This window comes from Rhinatrema bivittatum, chromosome 14 (genome assembly GCF_901001135.1).
Source record: "Rhinatrema bivittatum chromosome 14, aRhiBiv1.1, whole genome shotgun sequence".
In the NCBI taxonomy this organism is placed as follows: Eukaryota; Metazoa; Chordata; class Amphibia; order Gymnophiona; family Rhinatrematidae; genus Rhinatrema; species Rhinatrema bivittatum.
The window spans coordinates 31586206-31607117 of NC_042628.1; the positions used below are offsets into that span (position 1 = coordinate 31586206).

Genomic DNA, 20912 nt, shown 5'->3' on the forward strand with positions numbered 1-20912 from the left:
TTTTCCATCCTTTTCTATAATAATTCTTCTTTTACTAAAATGACATATGGTTTTCCCCCATAGGGCCCAATATTGAAAGATACGTTTAAGTAAGTTAGCTGCATAGATTTATCCGGTGAACTTACATAGGATATTCAGCAGCAGGAAAACAATTTTTAAAAGTCAGCAGCATCAGATATTTTCAGTGGAGGGAGAACCATTCTTTTCCTTTTAATCTTGTTTTTGTTTGTTTGTTTTCCTTTGGGGTTTATTTTGTTTCTAATAAATGAAATAATCTGGAATGAACAAAAACCGAAAACAATTTTTTTAGAAAACAAAAATAATTTCTGTGCACACCCATAATAAATAGGATGCATAGAGGTTATTGAAATCTATGTAAAAAAAATCATGCGTTAACATGAGTTAATGACACACACTAACAGGCAGATTTTAACATGGCTTAGCAAAGCAGCCCCTAATGCTGAAAGGGACAGTCAGCAAAATTCGTATCCAACTCATATTGGTACTAGTTAATGTGTTGCAAATCAGTCTTTTCCTCGGTGGTAGAGAAAGTTGCCCCTTTGAACTAACGAAGAAGAGTTTTCTGTGATAACAGCGAGAGAAGAAGTTTCGGTGATGTCGTGATTTCACTGTATTAAATTGCTTCCATATGCTGTCTTAATGACAGGCTCCATTGCAGTCTTATGAGACAGTACACATCGTTGACAAGGGAATGAAAACTAGAAGAATGAATCAATGTCAGTGCCAATATGTCTAATTTTTAATGCTTCTGCATTAAGTAAGAGGAGTTATTTGTATATATGTGGTAAGTGGAACGCGTAATAAAAAGCACAGCTGCGAAAACAGAGAATTTTATAGCTTAGTTCATGCACATAGAATCTAAATGCGCTTTACAATTTTTCGTACTTAAGAAATATATATGCTGACACCTCTGAGCTGTACAAATGAAACATCTGGCAGCACATTTCTGGCACATGCACAGCATGTAAGATTCTGGGGGGGAGGAAGAGGAGACAAGTAAAGCATATTATATTTGGGGCTTCTGAAAAGCAGATTTAGGGGGTTAATTTTCATGCAATTAGGGGTTTTGTCAGGTACCAAAAATAAGTGTTTCAGTGTTTTCACAGCATAAATTTAAAATGGTGCTTTTCTAGCTGGATGCAATTTAATAATAAGGTGTTTTCCATGCTGTGTTGTGCTGGCTGGAGAAGAATGAGGTATGGCTGGGGGTGGCAGGGTGTGCGGGTGTATGGCTGGAGGGGTTAGGCAGGGAGTGTGTGTCCGTGTATATATATGCGTGGTTGGAGGGCTGGGGGCTGGCACTCCTCTGTCCTCTGTTTACTTTCCTTTCCCCTCCCTGCTCATACCTCTAGCCAGCAGGGCTGGGTTCCCTGCATGCCCACTGCTCCCATGATCTTTTATTTGAGTCCTCAGAGCTTGGGCTCCCCCTGCTGGCTCGCTGCTTTCATGGCGCAGGCTCCCATTGGCCCACCCCATTGATGTCATCTGGCTGCTGCTCGCTGAACGACGTCTTCGGAACACCATAAATAGGCCTAGTTTCAGGGGGTTTTTTTCGGTTAAAAACAAAAAACCCAGTTTCTTTATTGGGATGTTTTAACCAAAAATCAGAAGCCCTAATTATATAGGACCATTTTTATTTATTGTATTTAACTTTCTCTCTTCTTATCCTTTTTACTTTGTATACTGTTATATATCATATATAAATATTATTAATATTTTTTTATGTAATGTTCTGCCCAGGGCACCTTAACTCTGTGTCAGCCAAGAATAATATGGATTAACGATGTCCCCTGCCATTACTAATATTTTTTTATGTCATGTTCTGCCCAGGGCACCTTACAATATATATATATACACAATATATATATCGTTTTGGCCTCAGCATCCTGCTGTGTCGTTGCCAGTTGCCACTCTTGCTACCATTGCCTGGCCTGCTTTTCCTGCCCCGCCTTTTCTCCTGGTTAAATGGAAGAGATGTAGCTGAAAAAAATAAAAAGCTGCTGCTTCCTGCCATCAAGTTTGCTCTTCCTGCCCTGCCTTTCTCCTGGTTACATGGGGTGTTTCCTCCCCCCACCCCCAAAATATGCAGCTTAACAAAAAATACATAAATAAATAAAAACCTTCTCCCCTGCCCCTCTTGGGATTTTTTTTTGAGCCTTGCTGCTGCTGCTTCAGTTGCCATCCATCCATCCAGCCTTCTCCTTATGCCTTGCCTCACCTCTGGTTCACTGCCTTGCTAATCTGTTGGGCCACTAATGTTGCCTGGCCTGCTCCTCCTGCCTTGCCTTTCTCTTGATTCAACACCTTCTATTAAGGCCAGTCCTCTTGTTATCTTACCCCTCAGTTAGGGGTTGATTTTGAGACCCACACACGCACGTCCATGTGCATGCGGTTCCCGCCACATGCACATGGATGCGCCAATTTTATAACATGCACGTGCATGTGCGGGCGGCCCGCAACTCACACCCGGGGGGGGGGGGGGATTTTTACAATGCAACGTGAGGAGACACAAGTAGGGCTTCTCCAGTTTCCTCCCGGTCCACTCCAATTAAGGAGCAGACTGGGATGGAACTTCCCTATACCCCTATCTCACCTTCCTACCTTTTCCCCTCTCCTCTCTGACCCCTACCCCCTAACTCTTAGATTTCTTTTATTTTTTTTACTTTGCTGCTCCTTTGGAGCAGCAGTAGATTCTGTGTGCAAGCCAGTTGCCAGCATGTGCTTTCCCGAGACAGCGGCTAATGGCCGGGCCCTTCCGAAAATGCATGCGGCACACACAAGGCCCAGCCACATACGCAACACCCCCCCCCCCCGCCCATTTTTAAGCATGTGGCCCTTTTAAAATCGGGCTGTTAATATCTGGTGTGAGCTTCATGTTCTCTTTCCACTCAGTCAATGGCTGGGGGTGTTGATGCCTCTCTTTTTGCCACCTCTTTCTGTTGTGCACCACTTTCCCCTTTTTGGGTGCCTTGGGGTCTTTATGCCATTGTTTGTGCTCCTTTGTCCCTCGCTTCATATCTTGGTGTGCTCATCTCACTGTTTCTGGTGCCCATTGCCCTTCATTTTTTGTGGTGTTTAAGCCACTGTTGTTGGTGCCCTTTACCTCTCTCTCGTATTTATTTCCTCATCTTTCTTATTCACCACTCTTCAAAGGTCCAAGGCAAAAATTATATAACATGCAACATAAGTTACATATTCTAAAATAAATAAAACATGCTAACACAAATAATTTACAAATAAAATGACAGCATTAAAAGAAAAGTTTCTATAAAATTCTCAGAATCCTGAATTCAGAATCTTAACACCAGCTAACTCAAGATCTGGAGAAGGCAATCTTATATAATCAGGTCTTACCATGTTTTCTAAAAATTAAATAAGCAGACATATCCTGAAGATATGTAGGCAAAGAGTTTCCATAAGACAGGAGCTTTCTCCTGAAAAAGCCCTGTTTAAAGTACGCATATATTTCACTTCTTTCTCAGAAAAGGCTTATTAACAACCCATCTAGAGATGTATGTAACATTATGGACAGAATATAAAGGATCAAGTAATCACAAATACTGGGGTTCCTTGCTTTTTTTAAAATGATAAAATTCAACTTGAAATTCAATTGGAAGCCAGTGCAACTGCAAATTGCTTAAAGCTAGGGTAGCATGATCATACAACTGTAGATTGTGAAATTACGTTGTCACTCTTTTTGTAGCAAATCTAATGGAAATTAAAACAAACAAACATTTAAAACATCTCGGTATGTAGAACAGTTGCCAAATCTTTCTGTGCAAAATATGGACAGAGCTGCCAGAAAATAAGGGGATTAAAAGAAGCCTTAAACACTAAAGACTTTAATAGAAAAAAAAATTAATGACCTAACGTGGAATGAATGAACTTAGGAACAATGAAATGAATAAAACATGATGATCGGACTGAAATAATGAACCAAAAATGAAAATTTGTCCTTACGTACCTCTAATGTTAATTTTACTCAGGAAAAAAAGTGCTAGAATGTATACCAGGTCATAACTGGCTCCTCCTTACAAGAATTCTCAGTCATAAAAGTTTACTTAAAACAGGATCACGGCTTTAAAAAGTCTTTTTGCCTTTCATGCACAGACTGCTTCACTATGCTTGAAATTATAAACAACTTTCCTGCCAAAAATATATATTTTTTTATAAACTCACATTTAGTGCTGTGAAGTATTTCTAGTTCTCTCATTGACTTAAATGTTGTTGTCACCAAAGTAGCTCAGAGCAAAAATGCTTGCTGTGCCAGTCTAAGTAAATAGCAAATTACTATTGTTTGTAGGTAGAAAGATGTTACTCCCCACAGTGTCCTGAATTTTATGAGGGAGAAGGTAAGCTAAACCTCTTGCTTCAATAAACACCCTACATTTGTCAAACTACCCATGAATAAATACAAATAAAGTGGAAACAGCATGGCAAGGAAACATAACTTTCTTCAATAGAGCAAAAACTTTATGACTTTCGGGAACCAGGAATCTTGGTGGGGGGGGGGGGGGCTTATGGTACTGATCAAAGTTAAAGTACTTATTGCCGGCTTCGGCAAAGCATGGAAGTAAGGAGAAAAAAAAAAAAAAGAGTGCGCTCCACAATCTTCATTAAACACAAGTTGGACATTAAGGGAGATGTCTTCCATAGAACAATCTATAAATAGGATGGTAATACATTGTAAGTAAACTCACAAGCTTAGTATTCATTTTAGTAACAAATAGCAATTTAATATATGAAAGCCCAAAAGAGAAAATTGAAAGACCAGGTACTGAAGTCATTATCCAATATTTTTATTTCCTTGATTACAATAGCATACCTACATCTAAAAACAAGGTCTTACGGCACATTAGGAAAAAAAAATCATATAGTGCTTGATTCATTTAAACTCAAGTCTTAAGATACACTTCTGTCAAAGTTATTTTTCTATGTTGAAAAGCAAGATTCACATTTTATGCAAGCAATGTGACTCAGAAGCCCTGCTTATCTACTGAATAAACCTGTTTCATAACAGTTTTTAGGCTGGTCCCATGCATAGAATGGCAAAATGCATGGCTTCATTACAATATGTATAATCCACCTTGAGCCTCTTGGAGGATGCAGGTTTTCTTTCCTGACATCAGCATCTGGAATTGGTCAGAGGAGACACATTGATCATGGATGGAAGTGGGATGGTGGCTTTTTTTCTATGCTTTGCGAAATGTATGATTATATATGTATTGTTTGTTTTCAGATTTGATAATTGATATGCTAAATATTAGTTATGCATGTTTAATGTTGTAAACCACTTTGGAGAACCCTATTTTGAGTCAGGGATATGGTCAATAAGAAATTTAAATAAGTAAGTAACTTATGTGGTTAATTTACTTAATTAAAAAAAAAAAAGTCTCAACTCTGCCCCAGCTCTGCCACCCATAGCATCTCTATTGCCAATGTGCAAAACAGTATGCATGAAATCAGTTAACAGGGACACTGGACCCTGGGCTATTTTATAACTGTCATTTATAGGCATCTAATCATGCTTTATGCACTTAAATGTCTTTGAAAATTCACCCATTAATGTGCTCTTAGATTTTAGGGGCTTTTTCCCTATTTACTTTTATTAAAACCTCTCATCATTTTCATCAACCCTAAGGAGCAGAGACGGCACCCTTTAAATGGAGGTTATATTGTACCTCCAAACCACCCACCCCCCATGACTGTCTTCATTCTCTGATCACGAGGGCTGCAGCAAAATCTACAAGATAAATTATCCAAGGTTCAGAGATGCTCCATTTCCCCCGCCTTCCCCGATCACACACACTTCAGCTGCTGCTGCTCCAGGGCAATAATATCATCATCCTTTTAGTGTGTTTAGGTGAATCGATGCCAGAGAGTATGGTGCTGTAAAAAGTAGAAAGCCAATAGATGTTCATAAGGAGGAGCTCCAGCTACAGGCAGCCAACAAACATGTTCCTACATTTTTCATCTTCACAGAGGCACTTCAGCCTTGACCAGCACATAGCTGTAATGTTTTCCAAGGATGGATAACAACAAATAAGGGTGCCATATACCTTCAAATAGAGAAAATAAAGTTTAAATTAGAAGTGATTTCCAATACAGCTCGGGGGCAAGATAAGTCAACGAAGCAAGACACAGAAAGGTAGCAACATCTACTGCAAGGAAGGAAGACCTGTTGCTGAGGCAGCAGCAGAGTGGACAGCTGGAGCCTGTATAATGGAGTGCCAATGATGTTATCAGAAGGCGCTGTGGCTCTGTTCCTCCTGCAGAGCCTTTAAGAATGAGGAATGTGCACATGCCCACGCCAATAGACACACTAGGGAGTGGCAGATCCATGCTGCGAAGAAGGCATGGCATTGGGGTGGATGGCAGCATCTCCTATAAGTGCAGCTGGATGTGGGGACATCCTGTGGCTGGCTAATTCTTACAGTACCCCCCTTCAAAGCCCCCTTTTCAGGCCTCTAACTTAGACTTTTGGGGAAAACATCTATGGAATTCCTTAGTAAGTTGGGAGTCTTGAACACTGAAAGCCAGTTCCCAAATGTTTTCTTCTAGGTCAAACCCTTTCCACATGATGGGATAGTGGAGTTTGTTCTGGATTTGTTTGGAATCTAGGCTCTCCCAGGCTTCATATTCGGTATCTTCCTCTGATGTTATTTCTAATGGTTTGGGAGGAGCTCATGAGGGCCATGACAGAAGTTTGAGAAGAGAGACATGGAACACATTATGAACATTGAAGGTAGATGGCAGTTTTATCTAATAAGCCACTGGTCCAACTTGTCAAATAAATGGAAAGGGTCCAACAAACCATGGTAAGAACTTGGTAGATGGATTCTTAAGGCTTAGATGGTGCAAACTCAGCCATATCAACACCTCAGGTTTGAAATGGGGTTCCAACTGGTGCCTTTTGTCCACTTGTTTTTTTGTATCCCTCAACAGCTGCAGTAAGGAGTTGGCGAGTCTTCTGCCCTAAGTCCTTAAGGTCTTGGCTCACGATGTTCACTGTGGGACAGGGGACTGATACTGGAATGGAAATGTAGCCACAAATGTCTGCCAAATATGATCTAGAATGGGGAAGATCCTGAAAAGCTTCCAACATTGCTGCAGTTGCAGAATTCTGCCCAGAGGAGGAGAGATGCCCAGTTGCACTGTCAATCATTGAATGAATAATCTCAGGAATCCCTTAAGGATTTGATTGGTTCTCTCTATCTGTCCATTACAGGTGGTACATGGATGAGAAGTCCAAAGGTATTCCATACTTCTTGCATACACCTTTCCAAAAATGAGCTGTGAATTGAACTTCCCAATCAGAGAGAATGTGTTCAGATAATCTGTGAAATTGGAAGATATGCTGAAAAAAGAGACAGGGTATCTGGTGCGGATGGAAATCCAGGGAGTGGTGTGAAGTGAGCTATCTTAGAAAACCAGTTCACCACAACCCAGATGGACATACAGCCATTAGAGAAGGGAAAGTCAGTGATAAAGTCCATGGCACATGGGTCCAGGGTTTCTCAGGAGCTGGCAAAGGCTTAACCTTTTAGGTACCAACGTTCCACAAGTGGAACATTTTTTCATATACTTTTAATTACTTGCAAATGTTTTTATACCATATTTATACCATATTTGGGTTTAGTTAACTAAGATATGTAAAAAGGGGCATCAGGAAATAATTCCTTCAATAAGCAGGATCTAAAAGGTTAACAACCCCCAAGGATGAGCATGGGAACTCTTATGAATTGTACAATTGGGGCAAGACTCTATGTAGTGCTGCACATCACATTTTGCCTGAGGCTACCAGAAGTGGTGAAGAACTAGCTCCAAAGTCCTAGTGACTCCAGGGTCGCCTGCCAAGTGGGAATCATGGAAACATTTAAGTATTCTCTCTCGCAGGCATTTGGGGACCAATATCTTCCCCAGTGGTACAGGTACTGATGTAGCGACCACGATTCTTGCCAAATTGATGATGTGGCTAATAGAGATGTGAATTGGAACCAGAATCGGTTCGGATTTCAGTTCCGATTCACATCTCTAGTGGCTAATAGGTTACAAGAAGTCCTCAGTTTCAAAGCACAGTGAAAGAGGATGTCCATTGGTTTTTCTCTCCTGGTCAATATCTGAGTTCAAAGTTGAATCAATTGAAGAATAAGGGCCATCGGGCTTGACATGGGTTTAAGCGCTGGGCCTGTGGGAGGTATTTCAATTTTTAAGATCCATGAATATCATAATTGGGTGTCTAGCCCCCTCCAGTAGATGGCACCACTCTTTCAGAGCCAATTTCATGGCCAAGAGTTATCTGTCCCCAATGGTATAATTTCTTTCCATAGAGTGAACTTCTTGGAAAATATGAAGCTTGGCATGAGGGGTCCTTGATCATTGTGTTGCATGAGGACAGCCTCTACCCCCAATGGCAGAGGCATCTATCTCCACAATAAAGGGTCTAGAAGAATCTGGGTGTTGGAAACAGGGGTCTCAGAGAAATACTTGCTTGAAGAGATAGAAAGTTTAGATTGCTTCCTTAGACCAATGTCTGTTGTCCGCACCCTTCTCAGTAAGATCTGTGAGGGGGGCTGCCAGAGAGGAATATCTATGCACAAACTGTCGGTAGTAATTGGCAAAGCCAATACATCTTTACAGAACTTTAAGCCTGACAGGTTCAGACCACTCTTGGATAGCATTCACTTTCTCTGGGTTCAAGAACAAACCATGCCGAGAAACAATATATTCCAGAAAGATTAGTTCATCCTGCTTGAAAGGGCACTTTTTGAGTTTGGCATACAAATAATTTTCCCAGAGCCTCTGCAATACTTGTTTTACATGCTTGCTATGCTGTGCCAGGGAATGAGAAAATATGAGAATGTCATCCAGATGGACATGGGAGTACAGGAGGTCCCTGAAAATCTTGTTGACCATATGTTGGAGGACCGAAGGGGGTGGGTTGTTTGCAAAGGTCAAATGGTATGACCAGATACTCATAATGGCCATCATGGAGGGTGAAGACCATCTTCCACTTGTCACCTTTCTATGTCTGGATAAGATTATAGGCTTCTCTGAGGTTCAATTTTGTAAAAATGTGTGCCCCATGCAGGCGAACAGTTCTGTGCTTAGGGATAATAGGTATCTGTTTTTGCGGATTATAGCATTGAGGCCTCTTATCGATGCATGACCTGGGAGAGCCATCCTGCTTGCCCACAAAGAAGAATCCTGCCCCCACCTGTGACGATGAAGAGCAGATGATACATCCAAGAAAACATGAAACAGGGTAACTACATCCAAGCTACATACATAGCTACTATTTTGGGGGCAGATAGTGGATAGACCCTGCCTCAAGAAGGCATTTTACCTGGGAGCAGGTCAATTGAACAGTCATAAGACCAATAGCAAATATTACATACTAAGAGAGAAGACCCAGGAGGTCAGAGATCTAGTACCGAGCTAGGGTTATCAGTGGCATAACCTGGGAGAGGCATCATTGTTTACAGAAGGTATCCCAAAAGGCAATCTGTAGGACTTCCCAATCTATAAATGAGTTGTAAAGCATAAGGCAGGACAAGCCCAGATTGATGGGGTTGACTGCCTATAATAAGACATAAAAGGAGATACTCTTCCAGTGCAGGAGTCTCATTTGGAGCATAACAAGTATGGTAGCCATAGATAGGCAGCAAGAGAGATGTTCACCATACACTGAAGAGAGAGTCACCACTATGCCCAAGGTCTCTATAGGGAGAATGTATTGACAGACCAATGCCTCATCTATGAAGTTGCCTCCAGTGCCCAAGTCCAGGAAGACTTCCAGCTGTACCTCGGTATTCTGAGAGAAGAAGCAAACTGGCACAAGTAACTGGGGAGAGGGTGAGGATCAGCCTAAGGTTTCCTCTCTTACCAACCCTAAGCACAGAAGTTTCCTGCCTTCTCAGAGCAATAGCTGGTGACGTGTCCTTGAGCAGCACTGTAGAGGCAGAGGTTATTGATGTCTCTGTTTCTTTTCCTGGGTGAGGCAGGATCTACCAAGTTGATGGGCTCTCTCTTGAAGAGATGCAAACAAAGCCTTTGTTGTGGGGATTAGAGGTTGCTGGAAAAGTGTCAGTCTGAAATGCTGGCAGGATGCCTCCCTTTCTCAGGTGATGAGGTCCTCTAATGCAGGTGGCAAATCTAGCCCACTAGCTCATCTTTAATTCACTCCACCAGACCCTGCCAGAAGATGGTGGTCAAACTATCTTTGCCCCAATAGAGTTCTGAGGCCAAGGTGCAAAACTGAATGGCATAGTCTCCCACAGTACGGGAGCTCTGCTGGATGTGGAGCAGTTCCATAACTGCCAATAAGGTCCAACCAGGCTCACCAAATACCTTTTCAAATTGCTGGAAGACATTGTCCAAATTCTCCACCAAGGGGTTATTCCATTCCCAAAGTGGAGATGCCCAGATGAGGGCTGGCCCAACCGACAGTGACAGCATATAAGTCAGCTTAGTTCAGTTCAAAGAAAATCTGTCAGCCTGCAATTCAACATGCATTCTGTACTGAATTATGAACCCCTAGCAAGTTCTAGGATCCCTGTAATAGCTGGGCGGTAGAGAAAGGTGTGGCATGGATTCAACATGCCGAATAGGAATGGCTGGAAGAGGCATCGGTGCGGATACAGGACGACACACCTACAGGGATTTCAGTGAAACCACCATACCCTGAAGAATGCCGGTCATATTGTTGAGCTGGTCTTGCTGGTGCTGGACTTGGAGAGCCAACCCTGAAATAGCATGAGCTGAGGATGAAGTCACTGAACTCATGGCCTCAGCAAACTGTCACGATTGTGAGCCTTTGGGCTGAGGTGTGATTGGCGCATCCTAGTAGGTGTACCTACTAGGTCCATGCCAACAACTGGTGGACATACCCTTACAGAGACTGGAACTTGGATTTTACCTATACCAGCCCTGTTCCCTGTAGGTTGAGCCCTTGGATTTAAAGGGCCAGCAAAGCTTAGGTGAGTGCCCTGTAAGGAATGGTCAGGCAGATTCAGGATATGGGCAAAGGTCAGGGCTGGCAGCAAGTAGGCAGAGTCCAAGTCCAGGCCAAGGTTAGGGCAGGCAGAGGTCCAAGGAGAAGTCAGTGTCCAGAGCAGAAATCAGTACGAGGCAGCAGGGAATAGGGTAGTCAGATCTGAAGAACAGATCAGAACTAGGCAGCAGGCAAGAGAGTAGATAGGATCCATTGCAAAGTTCAGAACCAGGAATCAGGCCAAGACAGAAAAGACAAGGCAGGGTGTACAGAGCAAGCAATAGAAACACAGAGTGGACAAAGCTAGCAACAGAAAGGCAGAACAAGGCAGGAACAAGACAAGGAGGAATGGCAGGGCAACGAGGCAAGGCATAGAAATGTAGCAACATGCACTGTAAATCAGGTGGACCAGTAGCTGATGCATCAGCAGAATGGGCAGCTGAAGTCTTTAAACTGGAGCACTGATGATGTCACCAAACACTGCAGTGCCATGGCTCTGTTCCCACCATAAAACCTTTAACAAGGAGTGAGCATATGCCCATGCTACATGCACACTCAGCAGTGGTGGAGTCTGTGCCACGAAAAAGGCAGTAAGGCACTGGGGCAGGCTAGTGGCATCTCCCGTAAGTGCTGCTGATCGTGAGGACATCCCATGGCTGGCCAAATATTACAAGAACAAATGAGTGTCATAGTGAACAGCAACTCTTTAATTGACCTGGAATAATCTAAAGACCTGTGAGTCTATAAACAAGTACTTAGTAACAAGTCCAGACTGTCAGGCAGATGAAATACAGTGTGTTCAGGCTAGCACACAGGTTAACCCATGGTTGGACTCACATCTATAACCCCTGATGCAATAAGGGGATCGGCACGTCCAAAACACATGTCCAAATCAGCGCATAGCTAATAGTGCTCATCACATGTAAATGCCATATTGATGAGGCTGTTAGCCTGTACCCCTTATGTAAAAAATAAATGCGTGCCTGATGTACACATTTTAACCCTCAAAACACCAGAAACGTAGAGAATACTGCTTTTCTGTGGTTCCTCCAAATTAATATCATGGCAATATTAAGTCAGAGGAACCACAGAAAGCAGCAACGTAAAAATAATAATATAAATTTTTTTAAAAGTCTTGACGGCAGTCAGGTTAGGAACACGGACACTTAATTTACGAGCATCGGGCGCACAATTTCCCCTAGCGCCTCCTTTTTAATACGGTTCATTAGCCTACTGCATCGCGTGCCCGGGAGAGGTGGATGGGCACACGTTTGGAAAGTGGGCACTCAATCGTGAGCGTCCGTTTTTCCCCACATGGATATTGCATCGGCCTGTGTACTTTGTATCAGCTAGGACTAAGGATGAACCAGGAACTGTATAGTTCCACCAGTCTGGGTTAAACTCATGCTGGTCCAATCAGGAGAGAGAGTTGGGGCTGAATGAACAAAGGGAACCCTCAGGCACTGAACTCATAATAAAGTCTTTGATCAAGGATAATAAAGGTTTGGACCATATTATACAACCTTTCGCCTTCGGTGAAGAAAAAGAACGTGATTTTTTAATATTAATTTGCTGTAGTATGGAGGTGAGCAGATGCTAAAAACTGTTCCTTCACCGGCTCAAGGTTTACTTCTGCCAAGTCTGTTAAGAAGTCCTCACTCCCAGAACTCATACCCAAAATCACCGAAGAAACTGGCAGGCTGCCAGCAGTAGGACATCAGAAGAATCTTCCAAAGTTAAAGAGAAAATAACTTCTCATTAAAGAGGGGGTTTTTTTTCCCCCTCTTCTGAAGAGTCTGCTGCAAGTTCACTACACCCACGAGAGTCTGCTAAACTGAAATGCTGCTGAAGTGTTTAAAAAAAAAAGAAAAAAAGATACTGTAACTGTATAAAAATAATTGTGGCAGATTGCTACCATAGCTACTGTATGAGATCAAGGGAAACTATTTACATAATCATTCTGAAAACTAGGATGATTATATTCACTCCGCATTGTATTCGTTAATTTTCAAGCGTTCATGAAATGCCATACGCCTTATACTTGCAAAGAACAGAGAGACCTGCAAGTAGCAAAATTCTGAATACACGCTGCTGCTACAGACTCGGGAGTAGTTTGGATGAACATTTATAGATGCTTTAGCTCTGCAAGACCAACTTCCCCGTCTAAAAGCGGCACAATTCGTCAGCCAAGCTTAGATTTTGACTTATTTCCCCATATATTCTAGCTCCATTTTTTTTTCTAATTGGAAAAATGTGTTAGTTTTATTATGCGAGTCTGCAAAAGGCTAGTCTCAGTGGCACAGAAGAATAAAAAAAAAACAAAAAAAAAAAACTTGCAAGAGCCCTAAAAGCCTGTGAGGTTAATAACTGATCAGAAGCACATCCTTCAAAAATGATTCACGTTAACCAAATCCCTGGGAAAGCATAATGTTCTTGCAAGAATGCATTCAAAAAGGGGATTTGAAAGAAACTGACTTTCCTTAAAATGTTCATGCTGAGTTTTCTTCTGATTAAAAATGCCATTATTGCCGGTCACAGTGAATACATAAGACTGGAAATTGAACTTCAATATCAAAGAGAAGAAATGAAAAGACATTCAGAGGACTAAATTAGAAATTATGTTGCTTTGAAGATTTGTATTATGTGATGGACTTAAGCTGCCCATCAAGTTTGATATGAAATTAAGACTCTAGTAAATGCAGTCATCAATTCATCCAGATTCTAAAAATTAACTGTGGAGTCCTAGTAAATGGATTTCTAATGAATAAAATGGCTGTTCTTCCAACAAATCTACTCCTTTAAGAGCTATATATGAAAAATAATAAAGACACGTTAAGATTTGAAGAGAAATTGATTTCTACCGTATTAAATCAAATTCACCAAAAAATGTGCAATAAAAGTTTTAATTCACATTGGGAGAATACTGATAAATGTCTATTTTTATTACCCACTAAAATCACCTAATCACCTGAAAAATAAATCCCTAGGACCAAAAGCCCTAATTATATCAAACATTTTTGTCTATATCCCAAAACAAAACAAGAGAGGGCCTCAGTGAGCTGTAGGCTACTACTAGCCTAACACCTTCCAAGGTCTGAGTCTCAGCCTGAAGGTCATGAGGATGCCACTGAGGATGCAGTCTTCTGTATGACATTTCTTTCACTCACTAGATAGCAGAGGAATTTGTGTTGGCTTGTCTTGGTTCATTGTTTTGTTTTTTTTATCTCAGTACAGGCACAGCATAGGAGAAGTCAATCTCCAAACCTGCCACTCTCCCAAGTGATGCCATAGGAAAACTACAACAGGTCTATTTGAGACTTCCTGCAGGGATTTCCTCATGCCTTCTCCCTCACCATGGATAGTAAAGTTCACCATCTTCTGGCTTTCTAGATGGTTAAATTAATCTTTTTTCCCTATGCATACATGAGTCTGAGGTCCAAGTTGCACATCATGATTGCTGTGGACCTTCTCTGGCTTCAGGTCATGGCTTGGGATGATTTTTTCTCTCCCGTGGTGATTTGGAGGTTCTAGCATAAGAGCACAACTATTAATAATTCCTTGACTAAAGAAAAAGTTCCTCTATTTGAGAAGGGCATTCTGTTTGACCAAGTGCTTAGCTTTCCGAGGGAGCATTTACTGTTGCAGGATGAAGGGAACACCCACTCAACATGGAAGCCTCAAGCCACTGAGAGCAGTATGAGAGTACCATGATCCTGAAAGTGGTAAGGCTTCGGGAGGGTGAGAGAGGTAGGGTTAATCAAGGGAGGGGAAGGGGATGAGGAGGAACTGGAGGTAAGTTATTACCATTATTATTATTTATTTATTTAACCATCAATCAGACCTTCACAACAACAATGTATGGAGGGGCTTAAGGGACTGAGGGTATTTGGACCACTTAGGCCAGCAGGCTCCATTTTTGAACTGGGGTGCGGATAAGGAAACTGGGATGTCAAGCCAACTAGATTTTTTGTTGTTGTTGTATTTTGTGTTTTTTAAGCAAGATCACCACTTAACTGATTATATTATTTGAATATAGTAACATAGCAACATAGTTGCAATGGCAGAAGACGACCAAATGGTCCATCTAGTCTGCCCAGCAAGTTTCTTATGGTAGTAACTGCCACTCCATGCAAGTCCCCCAAAAGTCTTATAAGGGTAGTAACTAATATTTACAATCAAAACCAAGCAACTTTCAAACCCATAACAAAATTACTATTAGTAATAGTTTTTACAGGGTTAGCAACCTTCTTGATAATTCATTTAATGTTGCTTGAATGTGTTTTGCTTTTGGACTTGGCCATAAAAGCAGTCCTGTATTTTTCCCTAATTCTGGTATCAGTACCCCGGACCATAAAAGTCAGGGCTCAGCATTGGCTGTCATCTAAACCCAATTCCCCTTTTGCCTCAGTTAACATTAAAGTTTTTCTAGAACTCATTCCCAAATAACTTTAACCCTGGTAATAGCAATGTCTACAGATAGCTTAACTTATTCTGCTAACTCTAAATATCTAAATTATCTGAATAAATAACTAAATTCTACTCTAGAGTAGGGATGTGAATTGGGCTTCGGACGATTGAAAATATCAGACGATATTTTCAAAATCGTCAGAAATCGGGGCTCCCCCAAAACAATAGGAAAACCACACGATATTGATCGTGGGGGTTTTCTTATCGTTTTGGGGGAGGGCGGGAAAAACGGCACACAAAAAAACCCCATAAACCCACCCTGACCCTTTAAAACTAATCCCTTAGCTTCCCCCACCCTCCTGACCCCTCAGAAACTTTTTACAGGTACCTGGTGGTCCAGTGGGGGTCCCTGGAGTGATCTCCCGCTCCTGGGCCATCGGCTACCACTAATCAAAATGGTGCCGATGGCCCTTTGCCCTTACCATGTGACAGGGTATTCGTGCCATTGGCGGGACCCTGTAACATGGTAGGAGCACTGGATGGCCGGCGCCATCTTGTGCTCCTACCATGTGACAGGGACTGACCAATGGCACTGGTAGTCCTTGTGACATAGTAAGGGCAAAGGCTATCGGCGCCATTTTGGATACTGGCAGCCGACGGTCCGAGTGCAGGAGGTCTCTCTCCCGGACCCCTGCTGGACTTTTGGCAAGTCTTGTGGGGGTCAGGAGGATCCCCCAAGACTTGCCAAAAGCCCCTGGTGGTCCAGTGGGGGTCCGGGAGTGATCTCCTGCACTCGGGCCATCGGCTGCCAGTAATCAAAATGGCGCAGATAGCCTTTGACCTTACTATGTCACAGGGGCTACCGGTGCAATTGTTCAGCCCCTGTCACATGGTAGGAGCACAAGATGGCGCGGGCCATCCAGTGCTCCTACCATGTGACAGGGTCCGGCCAATGACACGGATACCCTGTCACATGGTAAGGGCAAAGGGCCATCAGCGCCATTTTGATTACTGGCAGCAGACGGCCCGGGAGTGGGAGATCGCTCTAGGGACCCCCACTGGACCACCAGGTACCTGTAAAAAGTTTTTGGTGGGGTCAGGAGGGTGGAGGAAGCTAAGGTATTAGTTTTAAAGGGTCGGGGTGTGTTTTTTGTTTATCGGCTCGGGCGCAGCCGATAAAACCGCGATCAGGCCCTATGAAAAAAAAACCACATGTGAATCGGAACTAGAATCCGAACAGATTCCGATTCACATCTCTACTCTAGAGCATCCCAAAATCACCTCCCATCAATTCAGTTAAATTTTATCTGAACAATGACTTATCTAGGGAAAATTTAGCCATATGATATTCAAATGCTGACATTTATCTGGGTAATGCAACAGTTATCCCAATAAATGCCTTGAATATTGACCCCTTGGTGATACTAAGATAAAAAATTCCTAGCTCGCTTACCATACCCCTCACTGTAATCCTTGGGGTGTTGATGCTTTCTGCCTATGGTTTGTGCTTTTAAAAACACTAGTGCTCTTGTTGCTCTAAGCCTTAACTTAATTGAAATAATTAGCAATGATCCTTTCTTTGGATGAAGAAGCAGGTTTAGCCTTTTAGAACTCATGTAAATCAGTAAATATTTAAAAGGGGTTACACATGGAAAATTGCATATACAAATGTAAGTAGCCTGTATTTGCATACATGCTATTTTATAAATAGAGAGGGCCATATTCAAACAACATTTAGATGGATAGTTATCCATCTAAATGGTTTACCTGGCTATATTTATCCCTTATCAGGATAAATTCCAACTACCCGGCCATAATTTAGCTGGATGAGTTGGGGGCATTCCAGGGACAGGCGAGAGGTGTTCTGGGGAGAAGAGGAGCTAGCTTGTCCTCATCTGGCTGACTATGGTTGGGCAGTAGGACTGTTCTAAATTTAGCTGGTTATACATAACCAGCTAAATAAGATAGCTGGGTATATTCAGTGGCATGGCTGTGTCGCTGAATATGCACCACTAATTAACCAGTTCTTTTTAACTGGCTAAATAGCACAGCCTCACAGCAGCTGAATATGGATCCCATAGAAAGCACACATGCATTTTTGGTTTCCCATGCACATTTATTGGCACAAGAAAAGGACTGTTTAGGGGCATTATGGGGCAGGATGAAAAGGTGCACATGAAAGCTGCTATTTTATAAGAGATATTTGATATAAATTATGCAACTTATTCATGCAATTTTACACCTGATAATTAACTAGTGCAATTGATATAGATCTAATCTGTTTGCAATTTTTTATGAATTGATGGGGGTCAAGGATGAAGTGCTAGAGGGTTTAGGTCAGGGATGGCAAACTCCAATCCTCAAGTGCCATAAATAAGCCAGATTTTCAGGATATCCACAATGAATATGCATGCGATAAATCCATTGTATGCAAAACCATCACATGCATATTCATTGTGGATATCCTGAAAACCTGCCCTGTTTGTGACACTCGAGGACTGGAGCTTGCCATCACTGGTCTAGGTGAACTGGAGATGCATTGGGTGAAGTATCAGTGAACTGGTGATTTCAAATAACGTGTAAGAAAATATTTATACATGGGTTACTATAAAATACCTGCTTATATATGTACCTTTTTGTTTGTTTTTATGCACCTAAAATTATACGCAGGTATGTTTATAAAATAGGTATCCATATATTTAAAAAGGGAGCAACAATGTTTTAAATCACTTTTTTCAAAAATTATTCAAGGTGGTATCAGAGTAACTCTAGTGCATGTTCTCGATCTAAAAACCTTTTGGCACACAATGGACTTTTAAGTCCAGCCTGCACAGCACATTATAATCATTTACCACCAAAAATATTTTTTAAAAAATATTTTTATTATAGACAGATTAAGACATCTGAAAACTTTCAAGCTTTGAATAATCACCGTCAGCAGCAATGGAAAATAAAACACCTCAACACCATGATTTTTTGACAATAAAAATATTGGTAGCAACAACAACCACTGAATACGGGCAGATATTCAGCCATCACCACTTAGCAAGATAAGTCCTTACTTATCCGGCTATGTGGCATGGAATACTGACCTCAGAATCACTAGTGTTGACATTTAAAACAACTGACCAGTGTAGAAATATATCATTGAGCAATGCTACAATAGTTGAAACCCTGAAGCCATGAGTGACTCAAATGTCTTTCATGCAAATGTGGTTGATTCAAGATAAGAACAAACTTGAGTCCTTAGAAGATTCAGCCAGACAACTAAGTCTACAGCTTTAAAATTTTCCTAAATTTTCTCTGATTTCTCCAGCTGAATCCACAAAAGGTTTCTGCAGAGTACCTTAAAGATACTAGAAGGGGAAATATCACCACTGAGTAAGATTTGTTTTTACTGCCATCTATGAGAAGATCAGACACCCAGCAAGAGGATCCTGGATATGGCAATTTGTCAATTGATAGCCTGGACTTAACAAGACGTCTGCAAAGATCCTCTCTAGAAGTGGAGAGTTACTCTTCGAAGCCTATTCAACTAACCTGTGACAATCCATAACGACATTTAGCATGCAATAGTGTATGAAGCCCATAAGAAATAATTAGACCTGTGGCCAAGCATTTATGCCTTAACGAGCATTTACTACTCATTAAATGTTTACCACGTTTTTATGAATAGGCCCTCCTAATGACATTTGTTTACCCAGGATTGGGACCAGACCCTGTGCCATTTTCTTATAAATGGCAGCAATTGCTCCATGGGTACCAGATTTGGATATTGCCAGACCAGTATAGAGCTGCACAAGAAAGATAAAAGTTCATGGGAATTTAACAAGAGACTATTGCCATTGTTGGAAATATTTCTGCTACGATTCATTTGGAAATGTAATTTTTAAGCCCTCACAGTTGCACTATTTCATTGATTCTCAAAACTCTCAGAGCCAGGTAGAGCGGTAGAAAATTGGCACAGAGATAGGTTTCTAGAGTGACAGGAAATTGAATGTAATACCCTTCCATCTCAGATTTTCTTTGTTCCATTGCCTGATTAACCAGCTTTCTAATTTTGGTTTCTCAAATTGTGAATAGTTGCAGTTTTGCTGATACTGTTCTTGTTAACAGATGTTTAATTTCTTTAAGATTATTTCAGATTTTGTTAAGGCATTTTTGATGAAAAATGAACAGAAAAAAGAAAATGCAATCTACATGGGATATTTTCTGATCCCACAACCACCCCCCTGAAATGCTTCTCTTAAAATGTGACTAAAAGCACATGTTATATCATGCATACTTCTAGCTATATTGGTGGAGAGCAATTTTTAGACAGTTAATTTACTCACATAAGTTTCTGTTTTCCATGGTAAATGGCTGTGAACATTTCTCCTCTTAAAATGCCAGCAGGGTTTGTTATTTTTGCTCTTCCTGCTGCTTTTGATTACTTTCGCACACACCCAGTTTGAAAAGATACCCACTACCAAATTAAGAAAGGGAACATCAATGTATTACACCTTGACTTTCCTATTATTCAGAGATGGTTTTTATGTTATTTTGGATTCAATATATTCCAAAGGAAAAAACTGTTTAAAAAAAAAAAAAAAAGCTTCTCAAACAATGTTCATCAATACTTAACTTGTTGATTTCCTGGTGCATTATACACCTGAGAAATCATTACGATCCGTGCAGGAATAATTGTTACCAAATGTGAATAAGCATGAGTTCACGCGTCACTCTGCTGGGTGTATTGTGCTCTAGCGCAGGGGCGGCCACCTCCAGTCCTCGAGAGCTGCAAATATGCCATATTTTCAAGATATTGACAATGAAAATACAGGAGATAGATTTGTACAGAATGGAGGCAGTGCATGTAAGTCTCTCTCATGCATATTTATTGGTCTGTTTGTGGTTCTTGAGGACCGGAGTTGGCCATTCCTGCCCTAGTGTGGGGAATGATCTTCCTCTAGATATCCACTCAGAGCTTCATTTCCCGGCATTTAAGAAAAGGTTAAAGGATATTCATGCAGACATTTCCTGTGTAAATTTTTGTTCTATTAAATTTTCATTGCATTATATATTTGTATCATTGATAGTTTTGTATAAAAGAAAAAAAGATTCTCATTTTTTAATGTTTATTATAATCCTCTTTGGTATGCCTATACAAAGTGGAATATTAAGTATTATAATAAATTAAAAGAAAAATTATATACCAACAATCCATGATGTGTACAAAAACAGGTTAATTGGTGCATATGTTTAAATAGCCTACTTAGACTTTTAAATAGCTTTACTTTGGATTTTCATGCATAGTTACGGTATGGCATTACCCTACTTTGTACAAGAAGGATTACAGGGGCATTATTCTCATTCATAAGTGCCACCTGGTGGCACATTTTGTTTTAGCTCAGAAACTATTTCCAAGTTCAGTGAACAAAAAATTAAGCCAGAAACTGGGTAGAGTTCATTTTCGTTTTGTTCATTTAAATAGAAAGGTTTAAAACCTTGG

General features: G+C 41.1%; 1 long non-coding RNA gene across 2 annotated transcripts in view; it reads right to left on the minus strand.

Annotated features, from left to right (window-relative positions):
- LOC115076214 overlaps positions 1–20912 on the minus strand; it is a 1112347-nt gene that overhangs the window by 910002 nt on the left and 181433 nt on the right. The gene's annotated exons all lie outside the window — the stretch shown is intronic.